Source organism: Trachypithecus francoisi, unplaced genomic scaffold (assembly GCF_009764315.1).
Source record: "Trachypithecus francoisi isolate TF-2019V2 unplaced genomic scaffold, Tfra_2.0 Contig00976, whole genome shotgun sequence".
Lineage (NCBI taxonomy): Eukaryota > Metazoa > Chordata > Mammalia > Primates > Cercopithecidae > Trachypithecus > Trachypithecus francoisi.
The window spans coordinates 24,761-36,809 of NW_022681040.1; the positions used below are offsets into that span (position 1 = coordinate 24,761).

Here is a 12,049-nt window from a genome sequence, read left to right on the forward strand (position 1 = left end):
CTGATGGAATATGTGGACTGCACCATTTTTTGTTTCTTAATACTGCCTGTTTCAGAACTCTTAATGAACTCTAGGGCTCTGTGTTTTTATTTTGTTTGCTGTGTTTTGTTTTGGGAAGGATGTAGAAGTCCGTGAGGCAGCACACTGGTTTCAATTTTCCTAGATAGTCGTGTATTTATTTCAACTGCTTGGCTGACAGGGATAAGTGCTAAGACCCTATATTTTTAAGTCATGGAAAACTTGGATCATTATCTCTACTTTCTTTAGTAGATGTTTTCTGTCCTTAAGGCTACCTCAGATTCATGGTGGCTCCCATGATCACATCCATACTCCAGGCATGGAGCTAAAAATGTGTGCATTGGTAGGGAAGAGGATAAGAAGGGGACAAATATTTGCATTCTTCAGGAAATTTTCTAACAGAACTATCTGATACTATTTCGCTTACTTCTCATGTACCTTCCTAGTAGTCATAGAAATTAGAAAAGACCATCTTTTTCTGGACACATTGCATCCCAGTTAAAAAGAAGCCCTATTACAAGGAGTAAGTGTTTTTTTAAGTCATCCAAAACAACTAAGTAACTATCACTTCAAATGTACTCGAGTATGACTGAAAGTTGCCACATTCATTTTCATATGGACCTTTGAGTTTTGCCCGCTGCCACGGTACATCTGATATCATAAGCATTGCGTATGTTTCCTTTAGGTACTGGCTTTGATACAATGATCCATACCCTCTTGTCTCCTAACACCCTGCTATTCATTCTTTCATTCACTCACTCATTCATTCATTCAGCATTTACTCTGATTCTACTATGTGTCAGGTTCCAAACTGAATAAAATACAGTCTCTATTATACAAGGAGCTCGAAGTCTACTAGGGAAAACAGAAAAACAGACATACCTAGAACACACACTTTTGCAAAGATAAACACATGAAAAAAGTTGTTTATAATATGTTAAGAGTTGTGGAGCCACTAAGACAGGAGCGGTCAGGGAGGGGAGAATCCCAGAAACCCTCATGCCATCTTCCTGTTAAAGCCTCTTCCCCCCATCCCAGGATAACTTACCCTGAATTCTTAGAACCTGAATTGCTTCTTTTGAAACTTGGTAATGGTTGCCATCATACCATATGTGCTCATTTGTATCAGGCTGCTGTTAATCCACATGATATTTTCAAGATCTATCTATGTTGTTGCATACAGCTGGAGCTTGTTTGTTGTTTTACAGTGTTCTTTTGTATGATAGGGTCACAATTTATTCCATCATTCCACTGTCAGTGGGAATTTTGGTAGATTCTGGTTTTGGAATGTTACGAATAATCTTGCAATAAAACTTTTTTGTAAATATATGTGCTTATTCCTATTGGGTATGTATTATAAAATTACTAGGGTATATTTCATGTGCGTATTTGTTTTTTTTAACGATAATGCTCAACAGTTTTCCAAAGTAGTAGTATAAATTCTATTTCCATGTAAAATACCATTTATAGAAATATGCCTCCATTGAGAGTTCTAGTTCGCCCACATCCTCATCAACACACAATGTTGAACTTAATCTCATCTTATCCTTTCTCCCCCAAATCTGTTTATTCTACATCATAGTGACAGAGCTGCATTCCGTATTTGTGTGTCTGCACTGATTTCTGTTTCAGTCCCTAAATTCAATAAAGCATAAAGCACAATTATTCTATTTCTAAATATGCTTCTAATGTATCACTTCTCCCTCCTCTGTTGTAACTTTCCTACTCTAAACAAACGCAATATCTCACTTTGTCGACTGCAGTCGCTTTTCAGCTAGTATTTCCTTTTTTTTTCTCCCTTCAATCCAGTCTTCATACAGAGATCAACGGGGCATTCTGAGATGTGTTCAAAAGTAAATCATTATTTGACATCTTGTTTAGAAACCCTTCATACAAATTGTACTATAATTCTAATGTTTTAAGGTTCATTCTTTAGTATGTATCGTAACATTATTCTTTTTATGGTTAAATAGCATTCCGTTGTATAGATATGCCACATTTTTGTTTATCATTTCTTTTTTTTGATACACATTTGTGTTATTCTCACCCTTTGGTTACTGTAAATAGAGCTTCTATGAACATTAGTGTACGTTATGTTAAATGGAAGAAGCCAGACACAAAAGGCCACATATTATAGGATACCATTTATACAAAATATCCAGAGTAGACACATCTATAGCAAGAAAAAGCAGATTTGTGGTTTACAGGAGCATGGAAGAGGAATAATAAGAGTCACTACTTAACGAGTATGAGAGTTCCATTCAGGGTAACAAAAGTTCAGACATTAGATAATGGAGGTGGTTGAATAACACTAATTGTAGTTAATGCCATAAAATCAAACACTTTAAGTACTAGATTTTACATATATTTTACTACAATAAAATTAGATTATACTGAGGGTTGCACAACTCTTTACTAAAATCATTGAGCTTTGCACTTTAAATGAGTGAATTTTATAATTCGTTATTTATGTGTCAATAAAGCATTTTCTTTAAAGCCCTTCATATAATTCTCATTTACTTTTACAAAATACCAAACTTGTCATCTTGAATGATCTCACTCCTTTTGATCCATCCTTCTCATTTGGAGCCGTTCTTCTCAGGTTAACTAACCTCAGGCCCTTTTTAATCTCCTTTTAGTTTCTGTAGCACATCGCATCTTCCTTACCTTGAGCCTTCTATGCTTGCCATTCTCTCTGCCTGGGACCTTATTCATCTGCATTCTCCCACATGGCAGAATCATTCTTTCACTAACTTTCACTTTGAATCTCATCCCTGTAGATAGATCGCTCCGCACCCTGTACAAGTCACCCTCAGGTCGTGCCTTCTGCACTCACATCCATTCCGTTTGCTCTCCCAAGACTCCTACGTCATCATCTCATTACCAATTATCCATTTAACATCTGTCTTTCCCCCACTAAGGTATAAGCTCCATGAGGGTGGAGACTATGACTACTTCATCTACTTTTAATGGTATCTGGCACATAGTGCTTAAGAAATATTTATCAGAAAGAAAATTATGAATGCACGTCTCTCACTGGTCTACATTTGAAGGTGACATTTCAATAGATGCTCTGAATCAAGTCACTCCTGACACTTCTGTGAAGAATTTGGACTATGCCTGACCCATCTAGAACTCCAGCAAATGTTTTTCGGATAAACTTTGGAAATGTCATCTGAGTCTCACATTACTAAATGAAAAAGATTTCTTACACAAAATATGCCCTTCAATTTATTTTAGTTTACTTAATGTTCAAAGATTTTATTATTTAACATCAATGCTATTATTAATATAAAGTCACTGTATTTCCATCTATTTCAAATACCACATAGCCATATTTCTGAATGTTCTAAGTTATAGCAACAAAGTAAATTACTTTTACTTTTGATGTTTTCACAATTAAATGACTCATAAAAGTGGTTACATTGTAAGATAAATGGACTATAACCACCCTAAGCCACCTTCTCTGTACATGGCAAATATGTTAGACTTTCTGTAATAGTTTTCATCTATTAAATCCAGAGGTTAGGTTAAATGGATGTTACGTCCTCTGAGTTCTCCTGGCCTCAGGACCTTCTCATACAGAAATCCTGTCTACAGATTGCTGAATAGTTGCCAATTTATTCAATTCTTCCACTTTCAAAAGAGCAAACTTAAAAATGGGCCACCAGAGTACATTTTAATTTTAATGGGAGTTATACTTCTCTGTTTATTTATTTTCTTATTACTGGCCTAGATTTTTTTAAGTCACATAACAAACCAGAATTATGTCTTAATATTTTAGCATTCTTTGACATTCCATTTTGCAAGGAGATACAATTCAAATTGAACTTGGGAATTTATACACATTGGTAATTAGTTGACCCTTGTAAATTGCAGACTTTATTTCCCCATTCTGAGATTTCTGACATACTGTGTCAAGACATGAAACTCTAAGTCAAGATGTGGGGAAATATGTGCCAAAATGTTATGGCTTAGTTGAAAACGCAGCTGCTGAAAAAAAAGGTAGGAAAATGGTAGGCTTTTTGTGTATCACAGCCAGCAGAGATTGCACCCTTTCTCCAATAGCAACAGTACTTGTAAAAAGTATGTGAAGTCAAGTAGCATCTATTCTAACTATTTCATATTTGTGAAACACTTCTCTCATGTGGCTATAAGCTCCCTGTGGGCACAGCTGATCGCATAGTTCTTTTTCACTCTCATAGCACAGTGGCAGTCACCTACTGTGAAGATAAATGCTTACTGTTTAAAGTCAGAATGATTCAATCATAGTAATAGTTATTGGCTGCCTATTCTATATCCCAACACAGGCTGATACAGAAATTGCTTTCTATCCCAAGGGGGTACCCTCGATGCTTCTTTACGTAGGGAATATTTTTCAACTATTGTCATACAAAGCTGAAGCACTGGGGTTTGAAGGTATGTAAAGTAGTCCTGAAATTCATCTGTGGATGTACGTTGGCCCTGACACATCTTCCTGGAAAGGAGGTGGAATTAATTAACTGCTTTATTCCCAGGGACAGGAGAGTTGAGGTTTTGGGGTAACAAAAAGTAAACCTGTCTCTGAATATTAGGAAACTGGAATAATCAGTGGAATGCTTTAGTATCTTCATTAATAAAGGCACAGATTTTATTACAATGCTTTTATGTCCTAGCAACACCAAAATTTGTCCTAATCTATTGATAAACACTAAACCGAGAGATCTTCATTCTATGTGGAAAGTAAAAATATTGATTCCTATTATATTCTGGGTTCTGTGTGAAACACATCACATAAAGATGGGCATTTTGCTCTGGAAATAAATTTAGAGGTAGGTTCTTTCCACCCATTTCACATAAGATAAAACTTAGACTTAAAAAAATAAGTATCTTTTCCAATTTCACAGAATTAAAAGCAAGATGAGCCCTACAAAAAGGATGTACTATGGGATGGACTTTTCCGCTTCTCCTTTCTATTGTATATAACTGCATGAAACAGGGTGGTATGCCTTAATATTGTTGCAACTAATTCGTAAAAGTACTAGAATTAGAAAAATCAATATGAAAGTAGAACAATTTCACATTTTGAGCTATTGTGTTTATTGAAAATTTAACAGTAGCTGCATAAAAGTAGTTGAGTAGTTGATGTCGTTATCTTTTCTTCCAACAGAAAAATAATAAAATCTATATAATTTAATTTTACATTTGAAGTAAATGCTAATCACAATAACCTATAAAGTTATTCTCTGGAAAGTTTTCCTGTAAAACAAATGTAACTGTTTTTAATTAGACTACATTGTATGCACAATTTCACATTTGATGCTGAAATGGGAAATTAAAGGATTCAATCTCATTGGCCTTAAGTTAATTCAAAATAAAAAATAACATCTCACTTTGGGGTTTAAGCAATAAATACAGCTTTAAAAGTTCGGTTTTTGAAGTTTCAGTTGGTCTTTTTTTTTTTTTAATCATTTGGAAGTTTCAATTTTTAGCACAAGCTACCTCCTATATATACACTACTGCTTCTCCTGCCCAGAAAATCATGTCATTATAAAAGCAGTTTTAAGAGGGTAAAACACAAAGCAATAGAGAAAAGAAAAAAAAAAAAAACTCTTCAGGTATTTTCTTTGTAAAGATGTTTGGAGTAATTTCAATAGCTCTATCTCATTTGTATTGCATAGTGCATTTACTATAATTACTTTTCTCTCAGATAGCCACTGCCGAAATCACTCCTACTTAGCTTCCATCAGCAATGGATTGGGTTACCTAGGAGACCTGCTTATATTCAAATAATCTAAAATAGAATAAAAATATTATTAAAATTGTGCTAAATATTCCAATGGTCAGATATTTTATATTTGATATAGGTTGGATGATATTTTCCATTAAGAAATACAAGAAAGACATAGGACCTCATTGCGCAGAAGCATTTTTTTTATTCTACGTTGCCTGTAGGAAACATTGTACACTTCCTCTAAACTGCTATAAAGGTTTCTCTATTACTCAAATCTAACTTGCTTCTCGTGGGGTTTGCATCCTCCTAGGTGAAAGGCTAGGACTAGATACTGGACAAGAGGAAGTTAGAAGTGTTAAGAGTGAAACACAGCTTCAGGAAGTATTTATTTTTCTTTCTCTGGAGCAGAGGCTAAGCATAGGACAGAGGTCTTAGAGCAATCTTCAGGAGCCTGTGGTATAGACATCCCCAGAGTGTATGGATAAAGAAATCAAGGTATCCATAAGCTTGGAAATAAAACTGAGGTTGAAAGCCATTTATTAAGCAGTCATTTGGTGTTTTAAAATGAAGGATCTAGAACAGAAATTAAAGTGTTACATTCCGTAAGTCTTTGTCTTGCCTTGTCTTATTCATAGAAGGCATTATTAATTGATCATTTAACCATCATTGAGATCAAATGCTGTAACGCACTCCTCTGCTGTGATCACCTACTGTAGACTTGCCAGGAAAGTTAAAACTGAGCTAGTAGAGCCAGAAAGTGTGAGGTAGATAATTAAATGATTATAGTTAAATTCCCTTCCTGACAATTTGAAAACTTGTATGTGAGTTTAATTCTCGTGAGGAATTTATCTCTTCATAGCATCATTTAGTTTTGCTTTTAATGTTTTTTCCCCATCGTTTAACAGGCTATGTAATTTTTTGTTGCTGCAAGTCAAACATAATGTACATGGTAATAAGAACTGAGGTAAGTAAACATTTTGTATGATTATTTATGCTAATCTGGCTAGGAGTTGGGCTATGTTTAATATTTTATGTAGCTCTAGTTGCCAGAGCCTCAAACTCTTCTGATTTTTTTTATTATTATTATTTTAATCTTGGCCACTCACTTTGGCCTCCCTAAGAACTTCACCTTTGTGGAGGCTGAAGCAATTTCCTCTTGGACGCACATCCATCATGCTGACTTCTGATTAACACCAGTTCTGGGAATGCATCTAAGATTTCTACTTTCACATACCCATACATTCTGCCCTTAGTTCAAAACAACTTTGATGTTATTGTAAACATTTACTTACCATAAATCCTGCCCTTAGGAATTTCTATATGGTATATAAGCCCTATGTCTGCGGACAGGGATTAACCGTCTTGTCCCTTGGCTGCTCAAGACATGGCTTCTGTTTGTAAGTCCTTACAATTAACGAATGTTTCTTTCTGTGAAACTGCATTTGTCAGCCTCTTTATTCTTCCCCTTAGCGTCCTAGGCCTTTGCGGGTAGGTTTGCATAGACCTGCTCACTGCAGAAAAACTTCCGAGTCTATGTCTTGCAGCACATTTAACTGTAATTCGCTATTTTTACACTAGACCCCTAATGATGTGAAGGTAATATGTGTATGGGTGAGGGGGTGAAGCATTCTATAATCTCATTATTAAATCTCAGTCTTTCTGTGGGCCTGTACTTTAGGAATGCAATCTTCACCAGTGGTATAGTCCTCCTTAACATCCCCTGCAAAAAAACCCAAAAAACAAACAAACAAACAAAAAAACCCCACCTTCCCCCTTGCCCTCATTTGATGAGATAGAAAAGCAGTAGGAGGCTGGCATGGGAAGAAATGACTTTCCCTATTTGGGAAAATCTCTAATAAAGCCTTTTTCTCAGAAGGTGTTTGTTATGGAAAATGCTCTAGGCATTAAAAAATAAAATAAACTTGGACTCGGGAAGGGGAACATCACACACTGGGGCCTATCATGGGAAGGGGGGAGGGGGGAGGGATTGCATTGGGGAGTTATACATGATATAAATGATGAATGGATGGGTGCTGACGAGTTGATGGGTGCACCACACCAACATGGCACAAGTATACATATGTAACAAACCTGCACGTTATGCACATGTACCCTAGAACTTAAAGTATAATAAAAATAAATTTAAAAAATAAAAAATAGAAAAATAAATAAAAATAAAAAAATAAAATTGCTCTTCCCTTTCCCCTGCCTAGAGGCAAGAGGGTAGGTTTCTCAGATCCTCACCAGGAGAGCTCAGTGGGGCTCATAGTGGGGCTCAAGTGTGAAGAACAGTAAGACTGCAGCTCCTATAGTTTCTCATTAGTCCACGCTCAGCCTCCAACAATTGATCAACATTACCATGTAAGTTGTCCCACCAGTTTTTTACTCCATTGACTCCCGTTTCAGGTAAGCAGGTGTTGGCAATGACTCTGGATTCACCTGTCTCCACATTTTGAGTTGCTCTAAAACCTCAGTTCCCTTGTTCAAGAAAAGTCACACATTTTCAATTCTTTGAATGCTGTTTTCTTCTTGCAAAAATAAGAGTAAAAACTCCTAACCTCTGTACATGTGAAAACTGAAACTGAGTCGTTTAATTTTCTTTTAACATAAGTAATTGAATGGTACCATAAGGAAAAATATAAAAACTTTACCAGTAATAAGAACGGAGCTATTACCACCCATCTACTTAAAGGGATGAAAGGAAGCAAAGATTCCAAGAAGAGAAAATTTTATAGTGAATTTGCTCTTGACAAGAAGTGGGTTTTTTGTTTTTTTGTCCCCCCCCCCCACCACAGGGGAGCAAAGTTTAGAGATACCATACAGTAAGGAAGTAAAGTAGATAAAAACTCCAGTACGGGGTGTGGTGGCTCACATCTTTAATCCCAGCACACTGGGAGGCCAAGGTGGGCAGGTAAGTTGAAGTTAGGAGTTCAAGACCAGCCCGGCCAACAAAGTGAAACCATGTCTCTACTAAAAATACAAAAATTAGCTGGGCACGGTGGCGGGTGCTTGTAATGCCAGCTACTCAGGAGGCTGAGGTTGTCGAGATCACACCACTGAACACTAGGCTGGGCTACAGAGCAAGAGTCCAAATCTCGGGGGAAAAAATACCCTTCAATATCAATCATTTCTTCTCACTGAACTACTATGATTCCTCCTTGACCATCTTATTGGCAGACTGGAGAAGGGCAAAGGTTGAATCTGGTAAATAAAATGTTTCCAGCACAGCTGCAATTGTTACTACCAACACTCATTGGTAGTAACAGCAACAATCAGCCAGGGTCATAGGAGGATAAGGAGAATGGTACCAGGGAGGAGAAACTTGGCTACCATGGGAAAATTCCCAGCACAGAAGAATTCCTGTGAGCTGAAGACTACCTCATTTATGTCTAGCAAATGTTCATAATTGTGAATTGAATAGATTATAAGCTACATTAGAAAAGGCATAGTTAGCAAGAAAAAATTTAATAAAGTCTTGAAAGCAGGCATATGCCTGAGTTATTCCACACGTAGGGTATTCTTCTAGGTTTAAAGCCCTCATATAGTCTCTGCTGCTGTAGCTTTTACCCATCTCTGTGGTTTAGTTCAGATACCATTTTTTAAAATACAACTCACTTCTCATAGAATTAATCTTCACTTTTTCTGAATTCCTATAGCAGATTTTGATTCCCTCACATTTCCAATACATTCCATCACTCATTATCAGATTTTATATAGATATTCTTCATCATTAATATATTTAAATCACTATTAAAGTCAAAGCATGGAAAAATGAAACTACATAACATTGTAATTTAAATTAGTAATAATCTGGTACGGCTTGTGGTAGAAGTCAGAATTGCGAAAATAAGTCATGGCTAATTGACAAAATGCTAGGCCGGGCAAAGTGTGCCAAATTAAGGAGTTTGAAAATTTTCTGGAATCCTCAAGCGTTTCTAAAATAAGTAGCTATACATATATCTAAGTAACTGTATGTCTAATTTGACCTACTAGATTATATAGTAACTGCAACTAGGTGTTATTTTATCCTGGTCCTTAAGTTCCTCAAGAAACTGGTCAATTACTGTTAGAATGATTCATTTCTCTGTGAAAACAAAACTGAGGCTCAGAACAGTAAATGATTGCCCATGATCATGAGATGTGCTAGATGGGGCACAGATCATGTTCTGATTCCTAGTTTTGAGCACTACGTTACAACCTGATGCAATTTCCTCTTTTTAGATTTCTGTGCATGTTCCTGTGCATGGTATCAACTAGTATAATTTCACAGTACAATGCTTAACACCTGCTTTCTGCTAGACTATGCATATTAGTGTATTTTCTTTGCAAATGAGTCACAAGTGATCAGCAAACGTTAGGGAAATAAACTGAGTGGATGGCGGGAGAAAGGCATTCGTTCTCATTAGCTCTTTCTATTTACACTCAATGATAAGTCCCCAAATATTCATCTAGATACAAATTACATAAAAGAGGAGTCCATGTAAATGAATTGCCTGCCCGAAAAAATTAAAAAGAAAAAAATAGGCCGGGCACGGTGGCTCAAGCCTGTAATCCCAGCACTTTGGGAGGCTGAGACGGGCGGATCACGAGGTCAGGAGATCGAGACCATCCTGGCTAACACGGTGAAACCCCGTCTCTACTAAAAATACAAAAACTAGCCGGGCGAGGTGGCGGACGCCTGTAGTCCCAGCTACTCGGGAGGCTGAGGCAGGAGAATGGTGTAAACCCGGGAGGCGGAGCTTGCAGTGAGCTGAGATCTGGCCACTGCACTCCAGTCCGGGCGACAGAGCGAGACTCCGCCTCAAAAAAAAAAGAAAAAAATAGTAAAAGAGTGAAGTGCCATTTGATAATCTAGAGGTAGAATAAGTTTACAGTTAACATGCTTATATCTTTAGAAATATGTACGTAGAACTTCTGTGATTTGCCCGAGAATGATTTTAATACTTTAGATCTGAGGTTTTCAACCTTTGTGTTCACCGTGCCCTTAGTATCTCAGTGATTTTTTTCATAGTACCCCTAAGCCAAAAGAAATAAATCCTGTTTAGTAAACACTTAGGTCCAAATAACGTTTATTTCCTAAAAAATTAACACTTAAAAACATAGGAGAAATTAAATACAATTAAACACCATTACTTACTGAAAGTATGTACCTGTTTTCCACCATAAAACTTTTCAAACCTCAGAATTAGACTGGTGGCAGCCACCCTCATTACCTATTTCTTGTTATTCAATTTATAACTCATAATTCATAATTTAATTCATAGTTGAATTCAATTTATAATTCAATTCATAATTAAATTCAATTCAAAATTCAATAATTAATAAGCAGGCTTCCATCATTTCCTCATTCTGATTCTCTATATTGTATATATTAGAAGATACATTATTATTTATCATAATATAAATTTTGCTCCTGCCCCTTGCCCAACTACTCTATAGAATTTTAATTTTATTGATGAAAAAAATTAAATTTGTTAAATAAATTTGATACATAAATGCATGCTCATTGTAAACTTCAAAATCCAGATAAATAAAATCCCTCTCAATTTTCTACCCATATCCACTAACTACTGCTACAGGAATGATGACTATTGTTAACAATTTAAGGTATATATTTTCACTGAAATATTACATATGTAGGTTTAGAAGTATATGGTCACATTGTATATTTTATATTAAAATACTAGATTGCAGGTATTAAAATTTTTCATTTACCCATTTTGGAGAATCATTCTATATAAACAAGTATGAACTTACCCGGACCTCCTTTCTGCTATTGAATACTGACTTGTGTGTTATGCTGTATAACTTCCTTTCGTCTGTCCGGATCCAGTCTCCACTCTTCTCCACACTGCTCTGTGTCCTGGGAAACTGAACTAAAATGACTGCCTGAAAGAGCTCTTGATCCTCAATACCTTCCTTGCCCTATGGCTTCTGATTTATCTGTCAGTGCATTGAAAGCCACTGGCAGGAGATACAGAAAGAAGAAAAGCAAAGTTGAGACACTTACTTCCCACCTTCCTGCATACTTGTTATCTATTTGTTTGCCATCTTCCCCCACCAAGGGTCATACCTTTTATCAGGTGGCCTTCTACACACAGCTGTCATGAGTTTCCCATTAGGTCAAGAGATACTGGAGTTTTCCATAGTTATAAACTCCAGGATACTACATTTCCCTTTCTGGCTTTCCTAAACTTGTACCCATATCATTGTAAACAATGCCTTTATTAAAATATGTTCAGTTACTTAATTTGAGTATGGCACTTCTTTTCATCTAAGTCTTTGACTGATGCATGAGGAATTGCTGTATTCAATCTT

The 12,049-nt window shown here is 36.2% G+C and overlaps 1 long non-coding RNA gene across 1 annotated transcript in view; it reads right to left on the reverse strand.

Annotated features, from left to right (window-relative positions):
- LOC117090197 overlaps window positions 1-11,613 on the reverse strand; it is a 31,199-nt gene extending 19,586 nt beyond the window's left edge. Inside the window, exons 1-2 of the long non-coding RNA XR_004439930.1 lie at window positions 11,489-11,613; window positions 10,637-10,747 (exon numbers count right to left, since the gene is read on the reverse strand). This is a non-coding gene — a long non-coding RNA (uncharacterized LOC117090197). The remainder of the gene's footprint in view (window positions 1-10,636; window positions 10,748-11,488) is intronic.
- Window positions 11,614-12,049: the final 436 nt, after the last annotated feature.